Source organism: Triturus cristatus, chromosome 4_1 (assembly GCF_964204655.1).
Source record: "Triturus cristatus chromosome 4_1, aTriCri1.1, whole genome shotgun sequence".
Lineage (NCBI taxonomy): Eukaryota > Metazoa > Chordata > Amphibia > Caudata > Salamandridae > Triturus > Triturus cristatus.
The window spans coordinates 106,723,856-106,746,247 of record NC_140585.1 but is presented as its reverse complement, the minus strand read 5'-3'; the positions used below and the strand labels follow the sequence as shown (position 1 = coordinate 106,746,247).

Here is a 22,392-nt window from a genome sequence, read left to right as displayed (position 1 = left end):
AATGGGGTGATGTGGCCGTCGGTTCAATGCAGGGTTTCCAATCATACAGTCAAACCTTGCAGAAGTGGGGATGTAGCTCAGTGGTAGAGCGCATGCTTTGCATGTATGAGGCCCCGGGTTCAATCCCCGGCATCTCCAGACTTTTGCCATGCTTACCTTGGATTTTGGGCCGAAAGCTAGGCTGGCATCATGATGAAGGAAGAGATATGTCCTCCAACCGGGATGAGGACCCCGCTTAATCTGTCAGACGTTTGCCTTGAAAAATCCCTTGAAATGGGGCTATCTCATTTTTGATGATTATAGATCAAAAGAATCCTACTTGTTGAAGACATCAAAGTGATGATTCATCTTGACAACCATAATGCTTTGATGATAGAAATCTGTTGCATCTCTCTTGATCATTGGTAAGGGTTCTTCTTCTAAACCAGAGACTCTTTACAGTAGCTTTTAGAAAAACGGAATATTTTGTTTATCTCAATCACCTTCAATCTACAGATTTTTCCGTTCTCTTTCCTTTTGAAAATGCATCCAAAATGCACGTTCTTGATGCTGGGTGCGTAGTAATGACTCCCATAACTTTCTGTCATTTCTTTCATGGTTCCGCGCAGCCATCCATTTGCCACCAATGCTGCCCAAGGTCTTTGTATCAAAGTTCCTTTCCTTTCTGTAAAATTGAAATTTGGAGCACCCCTGCTTATCCCCAAGCCAAGACAGAACATGAACTTTGGTCTGAAATCCTCCTTTGGGGTGATAAGATGTACCTTACAGTGTGCTCTAAGAACTGGTGACTTTGAGAGGGAGCTGCAGGTAATGTTCATGATTTTCATCGATCTGCTCCTGATCCCCACCCCCACAACCTTTCTTGAGCGAGAGATAATTACAGCGCTGAAAGATACTTCAGCCACTCCTTCGATAGCTCAGTTGGTAGAGCGGAGGACTGTAGCATAAAGTCAGACATCCTTAGGTCGCTGGTTCAAATCCGGCTCGAAGGATTTTTTGCTTCGATTTCCATATATTTCACTTTTATTCAAACAATACCTTCCATTGATTATGATCGAGACTTTGCAGTCCCTGGGTTTCAGGGATTCCTTGCATCCATCAAACAGCTCGAGGGCAAAAGTGGGGATGTAGCTCAGTGGTAGAGCGCATGCTTCGCATGTATGAGGTCCCGGGTTCAATCCCCGGCATCTCCAGGAGCCTCTGTTCCTTATCTTGGCTTTTTTCCAGAAGGCTAGCCTGCCATCATGCAGAAAGAAGAAGTTTGTCATGCAGTTGGGGTGAGAGCCCCACTTAAATAGTCAGACATTTGCTTTGGAAAAATCTTTGAACTAGGCATAGTTTGCGCATTTCAAGAAAATCGGAGAATTTTGCATTCCAAAAGAAGGAAATAAATGCCCTCTCTGAGGATCGAACTCAGGACCTTCAGATTATGAGACTGACGCGCTGCCTACTGCGCTAAGAAGGCTGTATATAGGCATCTGTACATAAGACCATGAAGATCATCCAGGTACAAGGCTGAAGGATTTTCCTGACTGACATTGTATACTGCAGAGTCGAATGGGGTGATGTGGCCGTCGGTTCAATGCAGGGTTTCCAATCATACAGTCAAACCTTGCAGAAGTGGGGATGTAGCTCAGTGGTAGAGCGCATGCTTTGCATGTATGAGGCCCCGGGTTCAATCCCCGGCATCTCCAGACTTTTGCCATGCTTACCTTGGATTTTGGGCCGAAAGCTAGGCTGGCATCATGATGAAGGAAGAGATATGTCCTCCAACCGGGATGAGGACCCCGCTTAATCTGTCAGACGTTTGCCTTGAAAAATCCCTTGAAATGGGGCTATCTCATTTTTGATGATTATAGATCAAAAGAATCCTACTTGTTGAAGACATCAAAGTGATGATTCATCTTGACAACCATAATGCTTTGATGATAGAAATCTGTCGCATCTCTCTTGATCATTGGTAAGGGTTCTTCTTCTAAACCAGAGACTCTTTACAGTAGCTTTTAGAAAAACGGAATATTTTGTTTATCTCAATCACCTTCAATCTACAGATTTTTCCGTTCTCTTTCCTTTTGAAAATGCATCCAAAATGCACGTTCTTGATGCTGGGTGCGTAGTAATGACTCCCATAACTTTCTGTCATTTCTTTCATGGTTCCGCGCAGCCATCCATTTGCCACCAATGCTGCCCAAGGTCTTTGTATCAAAGTTCCTTTCCTTTCTGTAAAATTGAAATTTGGAGCACCCCTGCTTATCCCCAAGCCAAGACAGAACATGAACTTTGGTCTGAAATCCTCCTTTGGGGTGATAAGACGTACCTTACAGTGTGCTCTAAGAACTGGTGACTTTGAGAGGGAGCTGCAGGTAATGTTCATGATTTTCATCGATCTGCTCCTGATCCCCACCCCCACAACCTTTCTTGAGCGAGAGATAATTACAGCGCTGAAAGATACTTCAGCCACTCCTTCGATAGCTCAGTTGGTAGAGTGGAGGACTGTAGCATAAAGTCAGACATCCTTAGGTCGCTGGTTCAAATCCGGCTCGAAGGATTTTTTGCTTCGATTTCCATATCTTTCACTTTTATTCAAACAATACCTTCCATTGATTATGATCGAGACTTTGCAGTCCCTGGGTTTCAGGGATTCCTTGCATCCATCAAACAGCTCGAGTGCAAAAGTGGGGATGTAGCTCAGTGGTAGAGCGCATGCTTCGCATGTATGAGGTCCCGGGTTCAATCCCCGGCATCTCCAGGAGCCTCTGTTCCTTATCTTGGCTTTTTTCCAGAAGGCTAGCCTGCCATCATGCAGAAAGAAGAAGTTTGTCATGCAGTTGGGGTGAGAGCCCCACTTAAATAGTCAGACATTTGCTTTGGAAAAATCTTTGAACTAGGCATAGTTGGCGCATTTCAAGAAAATCGGAGAATTTTGCATTCCAAAAGAAGGAAATAAATGCCCTCTCTGAGGATCGAACTCAGGACCTTCAGATTATGAGACTGACGCGCTGCCTACTGCGCTAAGAAGGCTGTATATAGGCATCTGTACATAAGACCATGAAGATCATCCAGGTACAAGGCTGAAGGATTTTCCTGACTGACATTGTATACTGCAGAGTCGAATGGGGTGATGTGGCCGTCGGTTCAATGCAGGGTTTCCAATCATACAGTCAAACCCTGCAGAAGTGGGGATGTAGCTCAGTGGTAGAGCGCATGCTTTGCATGTATGAGGCCCCGGGTTCAATCCCCGGCATCTCCAGACTTTTGCCATGCTTACCTTGGATTTTGGGCCGAAAGCTAGGCTGGCATCATGATGAAGGAAGAGATATGTCCTCCAACCGGGATGAGGACCCCGCTTAATCTGTCAGACGTTTGCCTTGAAAAATCCCATGAAGTGGGGCTATCTCATTTTTGATGATTATAGATCAAAAGAATCCTACTTGTTGAAGACATCAAAGTGATGATTCATCTTGACAACCATAATGCTTTGATGATAGAAATCTGTCGCATCTCTCTTGATCATTGGTAAGGGTTCTTCTTCTAAACCAGAGACTCTTTACAGTAGCTTTTAGAAAAACGGAATATTTTGTTTATCTCAATCACCTTCAATCTACAGATTTTTCCGTTCTCTTTCCTTTTGAAAATGCATCCAAAATGCACGTTCTTGATGCTGGGTGCGTAGTAATGACTCCCATAACTTTCTGTCATTTCTTTCATGGTTCCGCGCAGCCATCCATTTGCCACCAATGCTGCCCAAGGTCTTTGTATCAAAGTTCCTTTCCTTTCTGTAAAATTGAAATTTGGAGCACCCCTGCTTATCCCCAAGCCAAGACAGAACATGAACTTTGGTCTGAAATCCTCCTTTGGGGTGATAAGACGTACCTTACAGTGTGCTCTAAGAACTGGTGACTTTGAGAGGGAGCTGCAGGTAATGTTCATGATTTTCATCGATCTGCTCCTGATCCCCACCCCCACAACCTTTCTTGAGCGAGAGATAATTACAGCGCTGAAAGATACTTCAGCCACTCCTTCGATAGCTCAGTTGGTAGAGCGGAGGACTGTAGCATAAAGTCAGACATCCTTAGGTCGCTGGTTCAAATCCGGCTCGAAGGATTTTTTGCTTCGATTTCCATATCTTTCACTTTTATTCAAACAATACCTTCCATTGATTATGATCGAGACTTTGCAGTCCCTGGGTTTCAGGGATTCCTTGCATCCATCAAACAGCTCGAGTGCAAAAGTGGGGATGTAGCTCAGTGGTAGAGCGCATGCTTTGCATGTATGAGGTCCCGGGTTCAATCCCCGGCATCTCCAGGAGCCTCTGTTCCTTATCTTGGCTTTTTTCCAGAAGGCTAGCCTGCCATCATGCAGAAAGAAGAAGTTTGTCATGCAGTTGGGGTGAGAGCCCCACTTAAATAGTCAGACATTTGCTTTGGAAAAATCTTTGAACTAGGCATAGTTTGCGCATTTCAAGAAAATCGGAGAATTTTGCATTCCAAAAGAAGGAAATAAATGCCCTCTCTGAGGATCGAACTCAGGACCTTCAGATTATGAGACTGACGCGCTGCCTACTGCGCTAAGAAGGCTGTATATAGGCATCTGTACATAAGACCATGAAGATCATCCAGGTACAAGGCTGAAGGATTTTCCTGACTGACATTGTATACTGCAGAGTCGAATGGGGTGATGTGGCCGTCGGTTCAATGCAGGGTTTCCAATCATACAGTCAAACCTTGCAGAAGTGGGGATGTAGCTCAGTGGTAGAGCGCATGCTTTGCATGTATGAGGCCCCGGGTTCAATCCCCGGCATCTCCAGACTTTTGCCATGCTTACCTTGGATTTTGGGCCGAAAGCTAGGCTGGCATCATGATGAAGGAAGAGATATGTCCTCCAACCGGGATGAGGACCCCGCTTAATCTGTCAGACGTTTGCCTTGAAAAATCCCATGAAATGGGGCTATCTCATTTTTGATGATTATAGATCAAAAGAATCCTACTTGTTGAAGACATCAAAGTGATGATTCATCTTGACAACCATAATGCTTTGATGATAGAAATCTGTCGCATCTCTCTTGATCATTGGTAAGGGTTCTTCTTCTAAACCAGAGACTCTTTACAGTAGCTTTTAGAAAAACGGAATATTTTGTTTATCTCAATCACCTTCAATCTACAGATTTTTCCGTTCTCTTTCCTTTTGAAAATGCATCCAAAATGCACGTTCTTGATGCTGGGTGCGTAGTAATGACTCCCATAACTTTCTGTCATTTCTTTCATGGTTCCGCGCAGCCATCCATTTGCCACCAATGCTGCCCAAGGTCTTTGTATCAAAGTTCCTTTCCTTTCTGTAAAATTGAAATTTGGAGCACCCCTGCTTATCCCCAAGCCAAGACAGAACATGAACATTGGTCTGAAATCCTCCTTTGGGGTGATAAGACGTACCTTACAGTGTGCTCTAAGAACTGGTGACTTTGAGAGGGAGCTGCAGGTAATGTTCATGATTTTCATCGATCTGCTCCTGATCCCCACCCCCACAACCTTTCTTGAGCGAGAGATAATTACAGCGCTGAAAGATACTTCAGCCACTCCTTCGATAGCTCAGTTGGTAGAGCGGAGGACTGTAGCATAAAGTCAGACATCCTTAGGTCGCTGGTTCAAATCCGGCTCGAAGGATTTTTTGCTTCGATTTCCATATCTTTCACTTTTATTCAAACAATACCTTCCATTGATTATGATCGAGACTTTGCAGTCCCTGGGTTTCAGGGATTCCTTGCATCCATCAAACAGCTCGAGTGCAAAAGTGGGGATGTAGCTCAGTGGTAGAGCGCATGCTTCGCATGTATGAGGTCCCGGGTTCAATCCCCGGCATCTCCAGGAGCCTCTGTTCCTTATCTTGGCTTTTTTCCAGAAGGCTAGCCTGCCATCATGCAGAAAGAAGAAGTTTGTCATGCAGTTGGGGTGAGAGCCCCACTTAAATAGTCAGACATTTGCTTTGGAAAAATCTTTGAACTAGGCATAGTTTGCGCATTTCAAGAAAATCGGAGAATTTTGCATTCCAAAAGAAGGAAATAAATGCCCTCTCTGAGGATCGAACTCAGGACCTTCAGATTATGAGACTGACGCGCTGCCTACTGTGCTAAGAAGGCTGTATATAGGCATCTGTACATAAGACCATGAAGATCATCCAGGTACAAGGCTGAAGGATTTTCCTGACTGACATTGTATACTGCAGAGTCGAATGGGGTGATGTGGCCGTCGGTTCAATGCAGGGTTTCCAATCATACAGTCAAACCTTGCAGAAGTGGGGATGTAGCTCAGTGGTAGAGCGCATGCTTTGCATGTATGAGGCCCCGGGTTCAATCCCCGGCATCTCCAGACTTTTGCCATGCTTACCTTGGATTTTGGGCCGAAAGCTAGGCTGGCATCATGATGAAGGAAGAGATATGTCCTCCAACCGGGATGAGGACCCCGCTTAATCTGTCAGACGTTTGCCTTGAAAAATCCCATGAAATGGGGCTATCTCATTTTTGATGATTATAGATCAAAAGAATCCTACTTGTTGAAGACATCAAAGTGATGATTCATCTTGACAACCATAATGCTTTGATGATAGAAATCTGTCGCATCTCTCTTGATCATTGGTAAGGGTTCTTCTTCTAAACCAGAGACTCTTTACAGTAGCTTTTAGAAAAACGGAATATTTTGTTTATCTCAATCACCTTCAATCTACAGATTTTTCCGTTCTCTTTCCTTTTGAAAATGCATCCAAAATGCACGTTCTTGATGCTGGGTGCGTAGTAATGACTCCCATAACTTTCTGTCATTTCTTTCATGGTTCCGCGCAGCCATCCATTTGCCACCAATGCTGCCCAAGGTCTTTGTATCAAAGTTCCTTTCCTTTCTGTAAAATTGAAATTTGGAGCACCCCTGCTTATCCCCAAGCCAAGACAGAACATGAACTTTGGTCTGAAATCCTCCTTTGGGGTGATAAGACGTACCTTACAGTGTGCTCTAAGAACTGGTGACTTTGAGAGGGAGCTGCAGGTAATGTTCATGATTTTCATCGATCTGCTCCTGATCCCCACCCCCACAACCTTTCTTGAGCGAGAGATAATTACAGCGCTGAAAGATACTTCAGCCACTCCTTCGATAGCTCAGTTGGTAGAGCGGAGGACTGTAGCATAAAGTCAGACATCCTTAGGTCGCTGGTTCAAATCCGGCTCGAAGGATTTTTTGCTTCGATTTCCATATATTTCACTTTTATTCAAACAATACCTTCCATTGATTATGATCGAGACTTTGCAGTCCCTGGGTTTCAGGGATTCCTTGCATCCATCAAACAGCTCGAGTGCAAAAGTGGGGATGTAGCTCAGTGGTAGAGCGCATGCTTCGCATGTATGAGGTCCCGGGTTCAATCCCCGGCATCTCCAGGAGCCTCTGTTCCTTATCTTGGCTTTTTTCCAGAAGGCTAGCCTGCCATCATGCAGAAAGAAGAAGTTTGTCATGCAGTTGGGGTGAGAGCCCCACTTAAATAGTCAGACATTTGCTTTGGAAAAATCTTTGAACTAGGCATAGTTTGCGCATTTCAAGAAAATCGGAGAATTTTGCATTCCAAAAGAAGGAAATAAATGCCCTCTCTGAGGATCGAACTCAGGACCTTCAGATTATGAGACTGACGCGCTGCCTACTGCGCTAAGAAGGCTGTATATAGGCATCTGTACATAAGACCATGAAGATCATCCAGGTACAAGGCTGAAGGATTTTCCTGACTGACATTGTATACTGCAGAGTCGAATGGGGTGATGTGGCCGTCGGTTCAATGCAGGGTTTCCAATCATACAGTCAAACCTTGCAGAAGTGGGGATGTAGCTCAGTGGTAGAGCGCATGCTTTGCATGTATGAGGCCCCGGGTTCAATCCCCGGCATCTCCAGACTTTTGCCATGCTTACCTTGGATTTTGGGCCGAAAGCTAGGCTGGCATCATGATGAAGGAAGAGATATGTCCTCCAACCGGGATGAGGACCCCGCTTAATCTGTCAGACGTTTGCCTTGAAAAATCCCATGAAATGGGGCTATCTCATTTTTGATGATTATAGATCAAAAGAATCCTACTTGTTGAAGACATCAAAGTGATGATTCATCTTGACAACCATAATGCTTTGATGATAGAAATCTGTCGCATCTCTCTTGATCATTGGTAAGGGTTCTTCTTCTAAACCAGAGACTCTTTACAGTAGCTTTTAGAAAAACGGAATATTTTGTTTATCTCAATCACCTTCAATCTACAGATTTTTCCGTTCTCTTTCCTTTTGAAAATGCATCCAAAATGCACGTTCTTGATGCTGGGTGCGTAGTAATGACTCCCATAACTTTCTGTCATTTCTTTCATGGTTCCGCGCAGCCATCCATTTGCCACCAATGCTGCCCAAGGTCTTTGTATCAAAGTTCCTTTCCTTTCTGTAAAATTGAAATTTGGAGCACCCCTGCTTATCCCCAAGCCAAGACAGAACATGAACATTGGTCTGAAATCCTCCTTTGGGGTGATAAGACGTACCTTACAGTGTGCTCTAAGAACTGGTGACTTTGAGAGGGAGCTGCAGGTAATGTTCATGATTTTCATCGATCTGCTCCTGATCCCCACCCCCACAACCTTTCTTGAGCGAGAGATAATTACAGCGCTGAAAGATACTTCAGCCACTCCTTCGATAGCTCAGTTGGTAGAGCGGAGGACTGTAGCATAAAGTCAGACATCCTTAGGTCGCTGGTTCAAATCCGGCTCGAAGGATTTTTTGCTTCGATTTCCATATATTTCACTTTTATTCAAACAATACCTTCCATTGATTATGATCGAGACTTTGCAGTCCCTGGGTTTCAGGGATTCCTTGCATCCATCAAACAGCTCGAGGGCAAAAGTGGGGATGTAGCTCAGTGGTAGAGCGCATGCTTCGCATGTATGAGGTCCCGGGTTCAATCCCCGGCATCTCCAGGAGCCTCTGTTCCTTATCTTGGCTTTTTTCCAGAAGGCTAGCCTGCCATCATGCAGAAAGAAGAAGTTTGTCATGCAGTTGGGGTGAGAGCCCCACTTAAATAGTCAGACATTTGCTTTGGAAAAATCTTTGAACTAGGCATAGTTTGCGCATTTCAAGAAAATCGGAGAATTTTGCATTCCAAAAGAAGGAAATAAATGCCCTCTCTGAGGATCGAACTCAGGACCTTCAGATTATGAGACTGACGCGCTGCCTACTGCGCTAAGAAGGCTGTATATAGGCATCTGTACATAAGACCATGAAGATCATCCAGGTACAAGGCTGAAGGATTTTCCTGACTGACATTGTATACTGCAGAGTCGAATGGGGTGATGTGGCCGTCGGTTCAATGCAGGGTTTCCAATCATACAGTCAAACCTTGCAGAAGTGGGGATGTAGCTCAGTGGTAGAGCGCATGCTTTGCATGTATGAGGCCCCGGGTTCAATCCCCGGCATCTCCAGACTTTTGCCATGCTTACCTTGGATTTTGGGCCGAAAGCTAGGCTGGCATCATGATGAAGGAAGAGATATGTCCTCCAACCGGGATGAGGACCCCGCTTAATCTGTCAGACGTTTGCCTTGAAAAATCCCATGAAATGGGGCTATCTCATTTTTGATGATTATAGATCAAAAGAATCCTACTTGTTGAAGACATCAAAGTGATGATTCATCTTGACAACCATAATGCTTTGATGATAGAAATCTGTCGCATCTCTCTTGATCATTGGTAAGGGTTCTTCTTCTAAACCAGAGACTCTTTACAGTAGCTTTTAGAAAAACGGAATATTTTGTTTATCTCAATCACCTTCAATCTACAGATTTTTCCGTTCTCTTTCCTTTTGAAAATGCATCCAAAATGCACGTTCTTGATGCTGGGTGCGTAGTAATGACTCCCATAACTTTCTGTCATTTCTTTCATGGTTCCGCGCAGCCATCCATTTGCCACCAATGCTGCCCAAGGTCTTTGTATCAAAGTTCCTTTCCTTTCTGTAAAATTGAAATTTGGAGCACCCCTGCTTATCCCCAAGCCAAGACAGAACATGAACATTGGTCTGAAATCCTCCTTTGGGGTGATAAGACGTACCTTACAGTGTGCTCTAAGAACTGGTGACTTTGAGAGGGAGCTGCAGGTAATGTTCATGATTTTCATCGATCTGCTCCTGATCCCCACCCCCACAACCTTTCTTGAGCGAGAGATAATTACAGCGCTGAAAGATACTTCAGCCACTCCTTCGATAGCTCAGTTGGTAGAGCGGAGGACTGTAGCATAAAGTCAGACATCCTTAGGTCGCTGGTTCAAATCCGGCTCGAAGGATTTTTTGCTTCGATTTCCATATATTTCACTTTTATTCAAACAATACCTTCCATTGATTATGATCGAGACTTTGCAGTCCCTGGGTTTCAGGGATTCCTTGCATCCATCAAACAGCTCGAGGGCAAAAGTGGGGATGTAGCTCAGTGGTAGAGCGCATGCTTCGCATGTATGAGGTCCCGGGTTCAATCCCCGGCATCTCCAGGAGCCTCTGTTCCTTATCTTGGCTTTTTTCCAGAAGGCTAGCCTGCCATCATGCAGAAAGAAGAAGTTTGTCATGCAGTTGGGGTGAGAGCCCCACTTAAATAGTCAGACATTTGCTTTGGAAAAATCTTTGAACTAGGCATAGTTTGCGCATTTCAAGAAAATCGGAGAATTTTGCATTCCAAAAGAAGGAAATAAATGCCCTCTCTGAGGATCGAACTCAGGACCTTCAGATTATGAGACTGACGCGCTGCCTACTGCGCTAAGAAGGCTGTATATAGGCATCTGTACATAAGACCATGAAGATCATCCAGGTACAAGGCTGAAGGATTTTCCTGACTGACATTGTATACTGCAGAGTCGAATGGGGTGATGTGGCCGTCGGTTCAATGCAGGGTTTCCAATCATACAGTCAAACCTTGCAGAAGTGGGGATGTAGCTCAGTGGTAGAGCGCATGCTTTGCATGTATGAGGCCCCGGGTTCAATCCCCGGCATCTCCAGACTTTTGCCATGCTTACCTTGGATTTTGGGCCGAAAGCTAGGCTGGCATCATGATGAAGGAAGAGATATGTCCTCCAACCGGGATGAGGACCCCGCTTAATCTGTCAGACGTTTGCCTTGAAAAATCCCATGAAGTGGGGCTATCTCATTTTTGATGATTATAGATCAAAAGAATCCTACTTGTTGAAGACATCAAAGTGATGATTCATCTTGACAACCATAATGCTTTGATGATAGAAATCTGTCGCATCTCTCTTGATCATTGGTAAGGGTTCTTCTTCTAAACCAGAGACTCTTTACAGTAGCTTTTAGAAAAACGGAATATTTTGTTTATCTCAATCACCTTCAATCTACAGATTTTTCCGTTCTCTTTCCTTTTGAAAATGCATCCAAAATGCACGTTCTTGATGCTGGGTGCGTAGTAATGACTCCCATAACTTTCTGTCATTTCTTTCATGGTTCCGCGCAGCCATCCATTTGCCACCAATGCTGCCCAAGGTCTTTGTATCAAAGTTCCTTTCCTTTCTGTAAAATTGAAATTTGGAGCACCCCTGCTTATCCCCAAGCCAAGACAGAACATGAACTTTGGTCTGAAATCCTCCTTTGGGGTGATAAGACGTACCTTACAGTGTGCTCTAAGAACTGGTGACTTTGAGAGGGAGCTGCAGGTAATGTTCATGATTTTCATCGATCTGCTCCTGATCCCCACCCCCACAACCTTTCTTGAGCGAGAGATAATTACAGCGCTGAAAGATACTTCAGCCACTCCTTCGATAGCTCAGTTGGTAGAGCGGAGGACTGTAGCATAAAGTCAGACATCCTTAGGTCGCTGGTTCAAATCCGGCTCGAAGGATTTTTTGCTTCGATTTCCATATCTTTCACTTTTATTCAAACAATACCTTCCATTGATTATGATCGAGACTTTGCAGTCCCTGGGTTTCAGGGATTCCTTGCATCCATCAAACAGCTCGAGTGCAAAAGTGGGGATGTAGCTCAGTGGTAGAGCGCATGCTTTGCATGTATGAGGTCCCGGGTTCAATCCCCGGCATCTCCAGGAGCCTCTGTTCCTTATCTTGGCTTTTTTCCAGAAGGCTAGCCTGCCATCATGCAGAAAGAAGAAGTTTGTCATGCAGTTGGGGTGAGAGCCCCACTTAAATAGTCAGACATTTGCTTTGGAAAAATCTTTGAACTAGGCATAGTTTGCGCATTTCAAGAAAATCGGAGAATTTTGCATTCCAAAAGAAGGAAATAAATGCCCTCTCTGAGGATCGAACTCAGGACCTTCAGATTATGAGACTGACGCGCTGCCTACTGCGCTAAGAAGGCTGTATATAGGCATCTGTACATAAGACCATGAAGATCATCCAGGTACAAGGCTGAAGGATTTTCCTGACTGACATTGTATACTGCAGAGTCGAATGGGGTGATGTGGCCGTCGGTTCAATGCAGGGTTTCCAATCATACAGTCAAACCTTGCAGAAGTGGGGATGTAGCTCAGTGGTAGAGCGCATGCTTTGCATGTATGAGGCCCCGGGTTCAATCCCCGGCATCTCCAGACTTTTGCCATGCTTACCTTGGATTTTGGGCCGAAAGCTAGGCTGGCATCATGATGAAGGAAGAGATATGTCCTCCAACCGGGATGAGGACCCCGCTTAATCTGTCAGACGTTTGCCTTGAAAAATCCCATGAAATGGGGCTATCTCATTTTTGATGATTATAGATCAAAAGAATCCTACTTGTTGAAGACATCAAAGTGATGATTCATCTTGACAACCATAATGCTTTGATGATAGAAATCTGTCGCATCTCTCTTGATCATTGGTAAGGGTTCTTCTTCTAAACCAGAGACTCTTTACAGTAGCTTTTAGAAAAACGGAATATTTTGTTTATCTCAATCACCTTCAATCTACAGATTTTTCCGTTCTCTTTCCTTTTGAAAATGCATCCAAAATGCACGTTCTTGATGCTGGGTGCGTAGTAATGACTCCCATAACTTTCTGTCATTTCTTTCATGGTTCCGCGCAGCCATCCATTTGCCACCAATGCTGCCCAAGGTCTTTGTATCAAAGTTCCTTTCCTTTCTGTAAAATTGAAATTTGGAGCACCCCTGCTTATCCCCAAGCCAAGACAGAACATGAACATTGGTCTGAAATCCTCCTTTGGGGTGATAAGACGTACCTTACAGTGTGCTCTAAGAACTGGTGACTTTGAGAGGGAGCTGCAGGTAATGTTCATGATTTTCATCGATCTGCTCCTGATCCCCACCCCCACAACCTTTCTTGAGCGAGAGATAATTACAGCGCTGAAAGATACTTCAGCCACTCCTTCGATAGCTCAGTTGGTAGAGCGGAGGACTGTAGCATAAAGTCAGACATCCTTAGGTCGCTGGTTCAAATCCGGCTTGAAGGATTTTTTGCTTCGATTTCCATATCTTTCACTTTTATTCAAACAATACCTTCCATTGATTATGATCGAGACTTTGCAGTCCCTGGGTTTCAGGGATTCCTTGCATCCATCAAACAGCTCGAGTGCAAAAGTGGGGATGTAGCTCAGTGGTAGAGCGCATGCTTCGCATGTATGAGGTCCCGGGTTCAATCCCCGGCATCTCCAGGAGCCTCTGTTCCTTATCTTGGCTTTTTTCCAGAAGGCTAGCCTGCCATCATGCAGAAAGAAGAAGTTTGTCATGCAGTTGGGGTGAGAGCCCCACTTAAATAGTCAGACATTTGCTTTGGAAAAATCTTTGAACTAGGCATAGTTTGCGCATTTCAAGAAAATCGGAGAATTTTGCATTCCAAAAGAAGGAAATAAATGCCCTCTCTGAGGATCGAACTCAGGACCTTCAGATTATGAGACTGACGCGCTGCCTACTGCGCTAAGAAGGCTGTATATAGGCATCTGTACATAAGACCATGAAGATCATCCAGGTACAAGGCTGAAGGATTTTCCTGACTGACATTGTATACTGCAGAGTCGAATGGGGTGATGTGGCCGTCGGTTCAATGCAGGGTTTCCAATCATACAGTCAAACCTTGCAGAAGTGGGGATGTAGCTCAGTGGTAGAGCGCATGCTTTGCATGTATGAGGCCCCGGGTTCAATCCCCGGCATCTCCAGACTTTTGCCATGCTTACCTTGGATTTTGGGCCGAAAGCTAGGCTGGCATCATGATGAAGGAAGAGATATGTCCTCCAACCGGGATGAGGACCCCGCTTAATCTGTCAGACGTTTGCCTTGAAAAATCCCATGAAGTGGGGCTATCTCATTTTTGATGATTATAGATCAAAAGAATCCTACTTGTTGAAGACATCAAAGTGATGATTCATCTTGACAACCATAATGCTTTGATGATAGAAATCTGTCGCATCTCTCTTGATCATTGGTAAGGGTTCTTCTTCTAAACCAGAGACTCTTTACAGTAGCTTTTAGAAAAACGGAATATTTTGTTTATCTCAATCACCTTCAATCTACAGATTTTTCCGTTCTCTTTCCTTTTGAAAATGCATCCAAAATGCACGTTCTTGATGCTGGGTGCGTAGTAATGACTCCCATAACTTTCTGTCATTTCTTTCATGGTTCCGCGCAGCCATCCATTTGCCACCAATGCTGCCCAAGGTCTTTGTATCAAAGTTCCTTTCCTTTCTGTAAAATTGAAATTTGGAGCACCCCTGCTTATCCCCAAGCCAAGACAGAACATGAACTTTGGTCTGAAATCCTCCTTTGGGGTGATAAGACGTACCTTACAGTGTGCTCTAAGAACTGGTGACTTTGAGAGGGAGCTGCAGGTAATGTTCATGATTTTCATCGATCTGCTCCTGATCCCCACCCCCACAACCTTTCTTGAGCGAGAGATAATTACAGCGCTGAAAGATACTTCAGCCACTCCTTCGATAGCTCAGTTGGTAGAGCGGAGGACTGTAGCATAAAGTCAGACATCCTTAGGTCGCTGGTTCAAATCCGGCTCGAAGGATTTTTTGCTTCGATTTCCATATCTTTCACTTTTATTCAAACAATACCTTCCATTGATTATGATCGAGACTTTGCAGTCCCTGGGTTTCAGGGATTCCTTGCATCCATCAAACAGCTCGAGTGCAAAAGTGGGGATGTAGCTCAGTGGTAGAGCGCATGCTTTGCATGTATGAGGTCCCGGGTTCAATCCCCGGCATCTCCAGGAGCCTCTGTTCCTTATCTTGGCTTTTTTCCAGAAGGCTAGCCTGCCATCATGCAGAAAGAAGAAGTTTGTCATGCAGTTGGGGTGAGAGCCCCACTTAAATAGTCAGACATTTGCTTTGGAAAAATCTTTGAACTAGGCATAGTTTGCGCATTTCAAGAAAATCGGAGAATTTTGCATTCCAAAAGAAGGAAATAAATGCCCTCTCTGAGGATCGAACTCAGGACCTTCAGATTATGAGACTGACGCGCTGCCTACTGCGCTAAGAAGGCTGTATATAGGCATCTGTACATAAGACCATGAAGATCATCCAGGTACAAGGCTGAAGGATTTTCCTGACTGACATTGTATACTGCAGAGTCGAATGGGGTGATGTGGCCGTCGGTTCAATGCAGGGTTTCCAATCATACAGTCAAACCTTGCAGAAGTGGGGATGTAGCTCAGTGGTAGAGCGCATGCTTTGCATGTATGAGGCCCCGGGTTCAATCCCCGGCATCTCCAGACTTTTGCCATGCTTACCTTGGATTTTGGGCCGAAAGCTAGGCTGGCATCATGATGAAGGAAGAGATATGTCCTCCAACCGGGATGAGGACCCCGCTTAATCTGTCAGACGTTTGCCTTGAAAAATCCCATGAAGTGGGGCTATCTCATTTTTGATGATTATAGATCAAAAGAATCCTACTTGTTGAAGACATCAAAGTGATGATTCATCTTGACAACCATAATGCTTTGATGATAGAAATCTGTCGCATCTCTCTTGATCATTGGTAAGGGTTCTTCTTCTAAACCAGAGACTCTTTACAGTAGCTTTTAGAAAAACGGAATATTTTGTTTATCTCAATCACCTTCAATCTACAGATTTTTCCGTTCTCTTTCCTTTTGAAAATGCATCCAAAATGCACGTTCTTGATGCTGGGTGCGTAGTAATGACTCCCATAACTTTCTGTCATTTCTTTCATGGTTCCGCGCAGCCATCCATTTGCCACCAATGCTGCCCAAGGTCTTTGTATCAAAGTTCCTTTCCTTTCTGTAAAATTGAAATTTGGAGCACCCCTGCTTATCCCCAAGCCAAGACAGAACATGAACTTTGGTCTGAAATCCTCCTTTGGGGTGATAAGACGTACCTTACAGTGTGCTCTAAGAACTGGTGACTTTGAGAGGGAGCTGCAGGTAATGTTCATGATTTTCATCGATCTGCTCCTGATCCCCACCCCCACAACCTTTCTTGAGCGAGAGATAATTACAGCGCTGAAAGATACTTCAGCCACTCCTTCGATAGCTCAGTTGGTAGAGCGGAGGACTGTAGCATAAAGTCAGACATCCTTAGGTCGCTGGTTCAAATCCGGCTCGAAGGATTTTTTGCTTCGATTTCCATATCTTTCACTTTTATTCAAACAATACCTTCCATTGATTATGATCGAGACTTTGCAGTCCCTGGGTTTCAGGGATTCCTTGCATCCATCAAACAGCTCGAGTGCAAAAGTGGGGATGTAGCTCAGTGGTAGAGCGCATGCTTTGCATGTATGAGGTCCCGGGTTCAATCCCCGGCATCTCCAGGAGCCTCTGTTCCTTATCTTGGCTTTTTTCCAGAAGGCTAGCCTGCCATCATGCAGAAAGAAGAAGTTTGTCATGCAGTTGGGGTGAGAGCCCCACTTAAATAGTCAGACATTTGCTTTGGAAAAATCTTTGAACTAGGCATAGTTTGCGCATTTCAAGAAAATCGGAGAATTTTGCATTCCAAAAGAAGGAAATAAATGCCCTCTCTGAGGATCGAACTCAGGACCTTCAGATTATGAGACTGACGCGCTGCCTACTGCGCTAAGAAGGCTGTATATAGGCATCTGTACATAAGACCATGAAGATCATCCAGGTACAAGGCTGAAGGATTTTCCTGACTGACATTGTATACTGCAGAGTCGAATGGGGTGATGTGGCCGTCGGTTCAATGCAGGGTTTCCAATCATACAGTCAAACCTTGCAGAAGTGGGGATGTAGCTCAGTGGTAGAGCGCATGCTTTGCATGTATGAGGCCCCGGGTTCAATCCCCGGCATCTCCAGACTTTTGCCATGCTTACCTTGGATTTTGGGCCGAAAGCTAGGCTGGCATCATGATGAAGGAAGAGATATGTCCTCCAACCGGGATGAGGACCCCGCTTAATCTGTCAGACGTTTGCCTTGAAAAATCCCATGAAATGGGGCTATCTCATTTTTGATGATTATAGATCAAAAGAATCCTACTTGTTGAAGACATCAAAGTGATGATTCATCTTGACAACCATAATGCTTTGATGATAGAAATCTGTCGCATCTCTCTTGATCATTGGTAAGGGTTCTTCTTCTAAACCAGAGACTCTTTACAGTAGCTTTTAGAAAAACGGAATATTTTGTTTATCTCAATCACCTTCAATCTACAGATTTTTCCGTTCTCTTTCCTTTTGAAAATGCATCCAAAATGCACGTTCTTGATGCTGGGTGCGTAGTAATGACTCCCATAACTTTCTGTCATTTCTTTCATGGTTCCGCGCAGCCATCCATTTGCCACCAATGCTGCCCAAGGTCTTTGTATCAAAGTTCCTTTCCTTTCTGTAAAATTGAAATTTGGAGCACCCCTGCTTATCCCCAAGCCAAGACAGAACATGAACATTGGTCTGAAATCCTCCTTTGGGGTGATAAGACGTACCTTACAGTGTGCTCTAAGAACTGGTGACTTTGAGAGGGAGCTGCAGGTAATGTTCATGATTTTCATCGATCTGCTCCTGATCCCCACCCCCACAACCTTTCTTGAGCGAGAGATAATTACAGCGCTGAAAGATACTTCAGCCACTCCTTCGATAGCTCAGTTGGTAGAGCGGAGGACTGTAGCATAAAGTCAGACATCCTTAGGTCGCTGGTTCAAATCCGGCTTGAAGGATTTTTTGCTTCGATTTCCATATCTTTCACTTTTATTCAAACAATACCTTCCATTGATTATGATCGAGACTTTGCAGTCCCTGGGTTTCAGGGATTCCTTGCATCCATCAAACAGCTCGAGTGCAAAAGTGGGGATGTAGCTCAGTGGTAGAGCGCATGCTTCGCATGTATGAGGTCCCGGGTTCAATCCCCGGCATCTCCAGGAGCCTCTGTTCCTTATCTTGGCTTTTTTCCAGAAGGCTAGCCTGCCATCATGCAGAAAGAAGAAGTTTGTCATGCAGTTGGGGTGAGAGCCCCACTTAAATAGTCAGACATTTGCTTTGGAAAAATCTTTGAACTAGGCATAGTTTGCGCATTTCAAGAAAATCGGAGAATTTTGCATTCCAAAAGAAGGAAATAAATGCCCTCTCTGAGGATCGAACTCAGGACCTTCAGATTATGAGACTGACGCGCTGCCTACTGCGCTAAGAAGGCTGTATATAGGCATCTGTACATAAGACCATGAAGATCATCCAGGTACAAGGCTGAAGGATTTTCCTGACTGACATTGTATACTGCAGAGTCGAATGGGGTGATGTGGCCGTCGGTTCAATGCAGGGTTTCCAATCATACAGTCAAACCTTGCAGAAGTGGGGATGTAGCTCAGTGGTAGAGCGCATGCTTTGCATGTATGAGGCCCCGGGTTCAATCCCCGGCATCTCCAGACTTTTGCCATGCTTACCTTGGATTTTGGGCCGAAAGCTAGGCTGGCATCATGATGAAGGAAGAGATATGTCCTCCAACCGGGATGAGGACCCCGCTTAATCTGTCAGACGTTTGCCTTGAAAAATCCCATGAAGTGGGGCTATCTCATTTTTGATGATTATAGATCAAAAGAATCCTACTTGTTGAAGACATCAAAGTGATGATTCATCTTGACAACCATAATGCTTTGATGATAGAAATCTGTCGCATCTCTCTTGATCATTGGTAAGGGTTCTTCTTCTAAACCAGAGACTCTTTACAGTAGCTTTTAGAAAAACGGAATATTTTGTTTATCTCAATCACCTTCAATCTACAGATTTTTCCGTTCTCTTTCCTTTTGAAAATGCATCCAAAATGCACGTTCTTGATGCTGGGTGCGTAGTAATGACTCCCATAACTTTCTGTCATTTCTTTCATGGTTCCGCGCAGCCATCCATTTGCCACCAATGCTGCCCAAGGTCTTTGTATCAAAGTTCCTTTCCTTTCTGTAAAATTGAAATTTGGAGCACCCCTGCTTATCCCCAAGCCAAGACAGAACATGAACTTTGGTCTGAAATCCTCCTTTGGGGTGATAAGACGTACCTTACAGTGTGCTCTAAGAACTGGTGACTTTGAGAGGGAGCTGCAGGTAATGTTCATGATTTTCATCGATCTGCTCCTGATCCCCACCCCCACAACCTTTCTTGAGCGAGAGATAATTACAGCGCTGAAAGATACTTCAGCCACTCCTTCGATAGCTCAGTTGGTAGAGCGGAGGACTGTAGCATAAAGTCAGACATCCTTAGGTCGCTGGTTCAAATCCGGCTCGAAGGATTTTTTGCTTCGATTTCCATATCTTTCACTTTTATTCAAACAATACCTTCCATTGATTATGATCGAGACTTTGCAGTCCCTGGGTTTCAGGGATTCCTTGCATCCATCAAACAGCTCGAGTGCAAAAGTGGGGATGTAGCTCAGTGGTAGAGCGCATGCTTTGCATGTATGAGGTCCCGGGTTCAATCCCCGGCATCTCCAGGAGCCTCTGTTCCTTATCTTGGCTTTTTTCCAGAAGGCTAGCCTGCCATCATGCAGAAAGAAGAAGTTTGTCATGCAGTTGGGGTGAGAGCCCCACTTAAATAGTCAGACATTTGCTTTGGAAAAATCTTTGAACTAGGCATAGTTTGCGCATTTCAAGAAAATCGGAGAATTTTGCATTCCAAAAGAAGGAAATAAATGCCCTCTCTGAGGATCGAACTCAGGACCTTCAGATTATGAGACTGACGCGCTGCCTACTGCGCTAAGAAGGCTGTATATAGGCATCTGTACATAAGACCATGAAGATCATCCAGGTACAAGGCTGAAGGATTTTCCTGACTGACATTGTATACTGCAGAGTCGAATGGGGTGATGTGGCCGTCGGTTCAATGCAGGGTTTCCAATCATACAGTCAAACCTTGCAGAAGTGGGGATGTAGCTCAGTGGTAGAGCGCATGCTTTGCATGTATGAGGCCCCGGGTTCAATCCCCGGCATCTCCAGACTTTTGCCATGCTTACCTTGGATTTTGGGCCGAAAGCTAGGCTGGCATCATGATGAAGGAAGAGATATGTCCTCCAACCGGGATGAGGACCCCGCTTAATCTGTCAGACGTTTGCCTTGAAAAATCCCATGAAATGGGGCTATCTCATTTTTGATGATTATAGATCAAAAGAATCCTACTTGTTGAAGACATCAAAGTGATGATTCATCTTGACAACCATAATGCTTTGATGATAGAAATCTGTCGCATCTCTCTTGATCATTGGTAAGGGTTCTTCTTCTAAACCAGAGACTCTTTACAGTAGCTTTTAGAAAAACGGAATATTTTGTTTATCTCAATCACCTTCAATCTACAGATTTTTCCGTTCTCTTTCCTTTTGAAAATGCATCCAAAATGCACGTTCTTGATGCTGGGTGCGTAGTAATGACTCCCATAACTTTCTGTCATTTCTTTCATGGTTCCGCGCAGCCATCCATTTGCCACCAATGCTGCCCAAGGTCTTTGTATCAAAGTTCCTTTCCTTTCTGTAAAATTGAAATTTGGAGCACCCCTGCTTATCCCCAAGCCAAGACAGAACATGAACATTGGTCTGAAATCCTCCTTTGGGGTGATAAGACGTACCTTACAGTGTGCTCTAAGAACTGGTGACTTTGAGAGGGAGCTGCAGGTAATGTTCATGATTTTCATCGATCTGCTCCTGATCCCCACCCCCACAACCTTTCTTGAGCGAGAGATAATTACAGCGCTGAAAGATACTTCAGCCACTCCTTCGATAGCTCAGTTGGTAGAGCGGAGGACTGTAGCATAAAGTCAGACATCCTTAGGTCGCTGGTTCAAATCCGGCTTGAAGGATTTTTTGCTTCGATTTCCATATCTTTCACTTTTATTCAAACAATACCTTCCATTGATTATGATCGAGACTTTGCAGTCCCTGGGTTTCAGGGATTCCTTGCATCCATCAAACAGCTCGAGGGCAAAAGTGGGGATGTAGCTCAGTGGTAGAGCGCATGCTTCGCATGTATGAGGTCCCGGGTTCAATCCCCGGCATCTCCAGGAGCCTCTGTTCCTTATCTTGGCTTTTTTCCAGAAGGCTAGCCTGCCATCATGCAGAAAGAAGAAGTTTGTCATGCAGTTGGGGTGAGAGCCCCACTTAAATAGTCAGACATTTGCTTTGGAAAAATCTTTGAACTAGGCATAGTTTGCGCATTTCAAGAAAATCGGAGAATTTTGCATTCCAAAAGAAGGAAATAAATGCCCTCTCTGAGGATCGAACTCAGGACCTTCAGATTATGAGACTGACGCGCTGCCTACTGCGCTAAGAAGGCTGTATATAGGCATCTGTACATAAGACCATGAAGATCATCCAGGTACAAGGCTGAAGGATTTTCCTGACTGACATTGTATACTGCAGAGTCGAATGGGGTGATGTGGCCGTCGGTTCAATGCAGGGTTTCCAATCATACAGTCAAACCTTGCAGAAGTGGGGATGTAGCTCAGTGGTAGAGCGCATGCTTTGCATGTATGAGGCCCCGGGTTCAATCCCCGGCATCTCCAGACTTTTGCCATGCTTACCTTGGATTTTGGGCCGAAAGCTAGGCTGGCATCATGATGAAGGAAGAGATATGTCCTCCAACCGGGATGAGGACCCCGCTTAATCTGTCAGACGTTTGCCTTGAAAAATCCCATGAAGTGGGGCTATCTCATTTTTGATGATTATAGATCAAAAGAATCCTACTTGTTGAAGACATCAAAGTGATGATTCATCTTGACAACCATAATGCTTTGATGATAGAAATCTGTCGCATCTCTCTTGATCATTGGTAAGGGTTCTTCTTCTAAACCAGAGACTCTTTACAGTAGCTTTTAGAAAAACGGAATATTTTGTTTATCTCAATCACCTTCAATCTACAGATTTTTCCGTTCTCTTTCCTTTTGAAAATGCATCCAAAATGCACGTTCTTGATGCTGGGTGCGTAGTAATGACTCCCATAACTTTCTGTCATTTCTTTCATGGTTCCGCGCAG

General features: G+C 44.5%; 39 non-coding genes across 39 annotated transcripts; all 39 read left to right on the top strand.

Annotated features, from left to right (window-relative positions):
* Positions 1 to 66: 66 nt before the first annotated feature.
* Positions 67 to 138, top strand: TRNAA-UGC (transfer RNA alanine (anticodon UGC)). The gene has a single exon. It is a non-coding gene; the product is annotated as a tRNA-Ala (tRNA).
* A 768-nt stretch (positions 139 to 906) lies between these two features.
* On the top strand, positions 907 to 992 carry TRNAY-GUA (transfer RNA tyrosine (anticodon GUA)). Its single transcript is given in 2 exon segments — positions 907 to 943; positions 957 to 992. It is a non-coding gene; the product is annotated as a tRNA-Tyr (tRNA).
* Positions 993 to 1,121: 129 nt separating this feature from the next.
* On the top strand, positions 1,122 to 1,193 carry TRNAA-CGC (transfer RNA alanine (anticodon CGC)). Its single transcript has one exon. It is a non-coding gene; the product is annotated as a tRNA-Ala (tRNA).
* A 429-nt stretch (positions 1,194 to 1,622) lies between these two features.
* On the top strand, positions 1,623 to 1,694 carry TRNAA-UGC (transfer RNA alanine (anticodon UGC)). The gene has a single exon. It is a non-coding gene; the product is annotated as a tRNA-Ala (tRNA).
* Positions 1,695 to 2,677: 983 nt separating this feature from the next.
* Positions 2,678 to 2,749, top strand: TRNAA-CGC (transfer RNA alanine (anticodon CGC)). The gene has a single exon. It is a non-coding gene; the product is annotated as a tRNA-Ala (tRNA).
* A 429-nt stretch (positions 2,750 to 3,178) lies between these two features.
* On the top strand, positions 3,179 to 3,250 carry TRNAA-UGC (transfer RNA alanine (anticodon UGC)). The gene has a single exon. It is a non-coding gene; the product is annotated as a tRNA-Ala (tRNA).
* A 768-nt stretch (positions 3,251 to 4,018) lies between these two features.
* TRNAY-GUA (transfer RNA tyrosine (anticodon GUA)) lies at positions 4,019 to 4,104 on the top strand. Its single transcript is given in 2 exon segments — positions 4,019 to 4,055; positions 4,069 to 4,104. It is a non-coding gene; the product is annotated as a tRNA-Tyr (tRNA).
* Positions 4,105 to 4,233: 129 nt separating this feature from the next.
* TRNAA-UGC (transfer RNA alanine (anticodon UGC)) lies at positions 4,234 to 4,305 on the top strand. The gene has a single exon. It is a non-coding gene; the product is annotated as a tRNA-Ala (tRNA).
* A 429-nt stretch (positions 4,306 to 4,734) lies between these two features.
* TRNAA-UGC (transfer RNA alanine (anticodon UGC)) lies at positions 4,735 to 4,806 on the top strand. Its single transcript has one exon. It is a non-coding gene; the product is annotated as a tRNA-Ala (tRNA).
* A 768-nt stretch (positions 4,807 to 5,574) lies between these two features.
* Positions 5,575 to 5,660, top strand: TRNAY-GUA (transfer RNA tyrosine (anticodon GUA)). Its single transcript is given in 2 exon segments — positions 5,575 to 5,611; positions 5,625 to 5,660. It is a non-coding gene; the product is annotated as a tRNA-Tyr (tRNA).
* Positions 5,661 to 5,789: 129 nt separating this feature from the next.
* On the top strand, positions 5,790 to 5,861 carry TRNAA-CGC (transfer RNA alanine (anticodon CGC)). The gene has a single exon. It is a non-coding gene; the product is annotated as a tRNA-Ala (tRNA).
* A 429-nt stretch (positions 5,862 to 6,290) lies between these two features.
* On the top strand, positions 6,291 to 6,362 carry TRNAA-UGC (transfer RNA alanine (anticodon UGC)). Its single transcript has one exon. It is a non-coding gene; the product is annotated as a tRNA-Ala (tRNA).
* Positions 6,363 to 7,130: 768 nt separating this feature from the next.
* TRNAY-GUA (transfer RNA tyrosine (anticodon GUA)) lies at positions 7,131 to 7,216 on the top strand. The gene is given in 2 exon segments: positions 7,131 to 7,167; positions 7,181 to 7,216. It is a non-coding gene; the product is annotated as a tRNA-Tyr (tRNA).
* A 129-nt stretch (positions 7,217 to 7,345) lies between these two features.
* Positions 7,346 to 7,417, top strand: TRNAA-CGC (transfer RNA alanine (anticodon CGC)). Its single transcript has one exon. It is a non-coding gene; the product is annotated as a tRNA-Ala (tRNA).
* Positions 7,418 to 7,846: 429 nt separating this feature from the next.
* On the top strand, positions 7,847 to 7,918 carry TRNAA-UGC (transfer RNA alanine (anticodon UGC)). Its single transcript has one exon. It is a non-coding gene; the product is annotated as a tRNA-Ala (tRNA).
* Positions 7,919 to 8,686: 768 nt separating this feature from the next.
* TRNAY-GUA (transfer RNA tyrosine (anticodon GUA)) lies at positions 8,687 to 8,772 on the top strand. Its single transcript is given in 2 exon segments — positions 8,687 to 8,723; positions 8,737 to 8,772. It is a non-coding gene; the product is annotated as a tRNA-Tyr (tRNA).
* A 129-nt stretch (positions 8,773 to 8,901) lies between these two features.
* On the top strand, positions 8,902 to 8,973 carry TRNAA-CGC (transfer RNA alanine (anticodon CGC)). Its single transcript has one exon. It is a non-coding gene; the product is annotated as a tRNA-Ala (tRNA).
* A 429-nt stretch (positions 8,974 to 9,402) lies between these two features.
* On the top strand, positions 9,403 to 9,474 carry TRNAA-UGC (transfer RNA alanine (anticodon UGC)). Its single transcript has one exon. It is a non-coding gene; the product is annotated as a tRNA-Ala (tRNA).
* Positions 9,475 to 10,242: 768 nt separating this feature from the next.
* On the top strand, positions 10,243 to 10,328 carry TRNAY-GUA (transfer RNA tyrosine (anticodon GUA)). Its single transcript is given in 2 exon segments — positions 10,243 to 10,279; positions 10,293 to 10,328. It is a non-coding gene; the product is annotated as a tRNA-Tyr (tRNA).
* Positions 10,329 to 10,457: 129 nt separating this feature from the next.
* Positions 10,458 to 10,529, top strand: TRNAA-CGC (transfer RNA alanine (anticodon CGC)). Its single transcript has one exon. It is a non-coding gene; the product is annotated as a tRNA-Ala (tRNA).
* A 429-nt stretch (positions 10,530 to 10,958) lies between these two features.
* Positions 10,959 to 11,030, top strand: TRNAA-UGC (transfer RNA alanine (anticodon UGC)). The gene has a single exon. It is a non-coding gene; the product is annotated as a tRNA-Ala (tRNA).
* Positions 11,031 to 11,798: 768 nt separating this feature from the next.
* TRNAY-GUA (transfer RNA tyrosine (anticodon GUA)) lies at positions 11,799 to 11,884 on the top strand. The gene is given in 2 exon segments: positions 11,799 to 11,835; positions 11,849 to 11,884. It is a non-coding gene; the product is annotated as a tRNA-Tyr (tRNA).
* A 129-nt stretch (positions 11,885 to 12,013) lies between these two features.
* TRNAA-UGC (transfer RNA alanine (anticodon UGC)) lies at positions 12,014 to 12,085 on the top strand. The gene has a single exon. It is a non-coding gene; the product is annotated as a tRNA-Ala (tRNA).
* A 429-nt stretch (positions 12,086 to 12,514) lies between these two features.
* Positions 12,515 to 12,586, top strand: TRNAA-UGC (transfer RNA alanine (anticodon UGC)). Its single transcript has one exon. It is a non-coding gene; the product is annotated as a tRNA-Ala (tRNA).
* Positions 12,587 to 13,569: 983 nt separating this feature from the next.
* Positions 13,570 to 13,641, top strand: TRNAA-CGC (transfer RNA alanine (anticodon CGC)). The gene has a single exon. It is a non-coding gene; the product is annotated as a tRNA-Ala (tRNA).
* Positions 13,642 to 14,070: 429 nt separating this feature from the next.
* On the top strand, positions 14,071 to 14,142 carry TRNAA-UGC (transfer RNA alanine (anticodon UGC)). Its single transcript has one exon. It is a non-coding gene; the product is annotated as a tRNA-Ala (tRNA).
* A 768-nt stretch (positions 14,143 to 14,910) lies between these two features.
* Positions 14,911 to 14,996, top strand: TRNAY-GUA (transfer RNA tyrosine (anticodon GUA)). Its single transcript is given in 2 exon segments — positions 14,911 to 14,947; positions 14,961 to 14,996. It is a non-coding gene; the product is annotated as a tRNA-Tyr (tRNA).
* A 129-nt stretch (positions 14,997 to 15,125) lies between these two features.
* TRNAA-UGC (transfer RNA alanine (anticodon UGC)) lies at positions 15,126 to 15,197 on the top strand. Its single transcript has one exon. It is a non-coding gene; the product is annotated as a tRNA-Ala (tRNA).
* Positions 15,198 to 15,626: 429 nt separating this feature from the next.
* On the top strand, positions 15,627 to 15,698 carry TRNAA-UGC (transfer RNA alanine (anticodon UGC)). Its single transcript has one exon. It is a non-coding gene; the product is annotated as a tRNA-Ala (tRNA).
* A 768-nt stretch (positions 15,699 to 16,466) lies between these two features.
* On the top strand, positions 16,467 to 16,552 carry TRNAY-GUA (transfer RNA tyrosine (anticodon GUA)). The gene is given in 2 exon segments: positions 16,467 to 16,503; positions 16,517 to 16,552. It is a non-coding gene; the product is annotated as a tRNA-Tyr (tRNA).
* A 129-nt stretch (positions 16,553 to 16,681) lies between these two features.
* On the top strand, positions 16,682 to 16,753 carry TRNAA-UGC (transfer RNA alanine (anticodon UGC)). Its single transcript has one exon. It is a non-coding gene; the product is annotated as a tRNA-Ala (tRNA).
* A 429-nt stretch (positions 16,754 to 17,182) lies between these two features.
* On the top strand, positions 17,183 to 17,254 carry TRNAA-UGC (transfer RNA alanine (anticodon UGC)). Its single transcript has one exon. It is a non-coding gene; the product is annotated as a tRNA-Ala (tRNA).
* A 983-nt stretch (positions 17,255 to 18,237) lies between these two features.
* TRNAA-CGC (transfer RNA alanine (anticodon CGC)) lies at positions 18,238 to 18,309 on the top strand. Its single transcript has one exon. It is a non-coding gene; the product is annotated as a tRNA-Ala (tRNA).
* A 429-nt stretch (positions 18,310 to 18,738) lies between these two features.
* TRNAA-UGC (transfer RNA alanine (anticodon UGC)) lies at positions 18,739 to 18,810 on the top strand. The gene has a single exon. It is a non-coding gene; the product is annotated as a tRNA-Ala (tRNA).
* A 768-nt stretch (positions 18,811 to 19,578) lies between these two features.
* Positions 19,579 to 19,664, top strand: TRNAY-GUA (transfer RNA tyrosine (anticodon GUA)). Its single transcript is given in 2 exon segments — positions 19,579 to 19,615; positions 19,629 to 19,664. It is a non-coding gene; the product is annotated as a tRNA-Tyr (tRNA).
* A 129-nt stretch (positions 19,665 to 19,793) lies between these two features.
* On the top strand, positions 19,794 to 19,865 carry TRNAA-UGC (transfer RNA alanine (anticodon UGC)). The gene has a single exon. It is a non-coding gene; the product is annotated as a tRNA-Ala (tRNA).
* A 429-nt stretch (positions 19,866 to 20,294) lies between these two features.
* Positions 20,295 to 20,366, top strand: TRNAA-UGC (transfer RNA alanine (anticodon UGC)). Its single transcript has one exon. It is a non-coding gene; the product is annotated as a tRNA-Ala (tRNA).
* Positions 20,367 to 21,349: 983 nt separating this feature from the next.
* TRNAA-CGC (transfer RNA alanine (anticodon CGC)) lies at positions 21,350 to 21,421 on the top strand. The gene has a single exon. It is a non-coding gene; the product is annotated as a tRNA-Ala (tRNA).
* Positions 21,422 to 21,850: 429 nt separating this feature from the next.
* TRNAA-UGC (transfer RNA alanine (anticodon UGC)) lies at positions 21,851 to 21,922 on the top strand. The gene has a single exon. It is a non-coding gene; the product is annotated as a tRNA-Ala (tRNA).
* The last annotated feature ends 470 nt before the right edge of the window (positions 21,923 to 22,392 follow it).